The sequence below is a fragment of the Grammomys surdaster genome, unplaced genomic scaffold (assembly GCF_004785775.1).
Source record: "Grammomys surdaster isolate TR1022 unplaced genomic scaffold, NIH_TR_1.0 125313, whole genome shotgun sequence".
NCBI classification, from domain to species: Eukaryota; Metazoa; Chordata; class Mammalia; order Rodentia; family Muridae; genus Grammomys; species Grammomys surdaster.
In genome coordinates, this window is record NW_021620191.1 from 3,321 (window position 1) to 5,162 (window position 1,842).

At 42.9% G+C, this 1,842-nt stretch overlaps 1 pseudogene; it reads right to left on the reverse strand.

Moving 5' to 3' along the window:
• The window catches only part of LOC114637482, a 3,546-nt pseudogene extending 1,860 nt beyond the window's left edge, over positions 1–1,686 (reverse strand).
• Between the last annotated feature and the right edge of the window lie 156 nt (positions 1,687–1,842).

Genomic DNA, 1,842 nt, shown 5'->3' on the forward strand with positions numbered 1-1,842 from the left:
AAAGATCAGAGTCCACCAGTTCAAAACCAGACTTGAATGCGCTGGGCTTGGTGGTATATGGCCTTAATCCAAGCACTTGGAAGGCACAGGAGCCGAGTCTGAGTGTGTTTGTTCCAAGACAGTCAGGGCTATGAGGAGAGATCATGTCTTAAAAACAAAAAAAGGAAACCAGATTAAACCATCGTGAGACTCAGCCCCAAAATGTAAGTAAATAGGTTAATAAATGTCGCTGGACATGGTAGTGCATACCTGCAATCTAAAACTCAGGAGCCCGAGCCAGAAGGATTGCAATGGGTTCCAGCATAGCCTGAGCTTGAAACTCAAATCCTATCTCAAAGACCAATCCACCAAAATTTAAGTATGACTTTACCTTAAAACAAAATCTTTGCCTACATCTGAAAGGCTTTAGTATAGAAAAAATAAAAAAAAATACTCCAGTTATTTGTATGTGCATATCAACACAGCACTAAATCTGTAATGTCAATAGCCAATACCATCAATGCCATTTTGTGTTACCTACCCTTCCCTACACCTTTGGAGCTACATCTACACCTAAAACAGAAGAAAACTGCAACATACCACAGTACCTAGCAAACTTCAAAGAATTAGGTAAGCCTAGAAACCCACTAATTGGCACAGGAGAATCATTGCTGCTTGGGTGTGTGTGTGTGTGTGTGTGTGTGTGTGTGTCTGTGTGTCTTTACACAGCTGCAGCTAGCCCCTGATGCCATTAGCGCACCAGAGGTAAACTGATGTGGACTCACAGATCCAAGAACATTCAGCAAACTGTAAAAAACTAACCTTCCGTTGCGCAATGTATAGTGCTTGAGATAATTTGGCAAAATTTTGATTTGTTTGGACAGTCTGAAGTCCCCTTCCATCAGCAGCCTCCCGTTTATCCAGTGGAATTGTGTAACCCTTCGAGTTCTTCCACCTGGACACACACGGTGGGATCTTCCACTTCTTCTGTTCTTCTACGGTAATCTTCCGAGGAGGAGAGTGCATTACAGGTACAGGAGGAGATGGGGGCCTCGGGGGAATTTTCTTATTAATCCTGAATTTTGGTGGCTCCATTGGGTCCTTCTGCCTTTCAACAATCTGAATAACTCTCTGTTTAGCTCCTGAATTGAATGTTTTTGCTTGCTGGGATGGCGTGTACCGGATATACTGGGCAGGAGGCAGTTTCTCAGCTGCATGAACAGGCTTGGCCCCAACAATCTTCTTGGCTATGATCTTATCCAAGGCTGCTTTTGTCCTTTCTGTAATTTCTTTAATTGTCTCCTCATCTGGCCTTGGCAGTTCTGGGTCATATGGATTCATAACCTCCTTTGGAACAAGGTCAGTATATTTGCTACAAATGACCTTGTCTTTGGAATGTCCTTGTCGAACAATCGTGTCATATTTAACTTTCCCTTCCTGATCCAAATGAATGGGCAGAGCGTTGGACACTTTTTTCTGTCGCCCCATATCCAGAGGATACTGGGCCACATGGATTTCAGGGAAAGCACCTCCATCCCCAAAATCCTCCGGCAACCGTGGAATCCAGCCTTTTCTGTATCCATATGAGGGAGGCTCCCTGCCAGACAAATCCAGAGAGGTCTGCAGTGATCTCTGAGGTCTTGCCCTTTCTTCAGCCTCAAGTTCTTCCTGAGATACTTGAGTAGGTGCAGGTAAAAAGCTACAGGAAATCAAAGTCAGAAATTAATTATCACAATTAGCTACAATATTCCTTTGCTCAGCACATTGGTTTTTAAGGGTTTCTAGAAGCATTCGGTATTTATTATATTCTAATGTGTGGAAAGGAAAAAAAAATTACTCAGAGACAAACAGTAAAGACCTTTT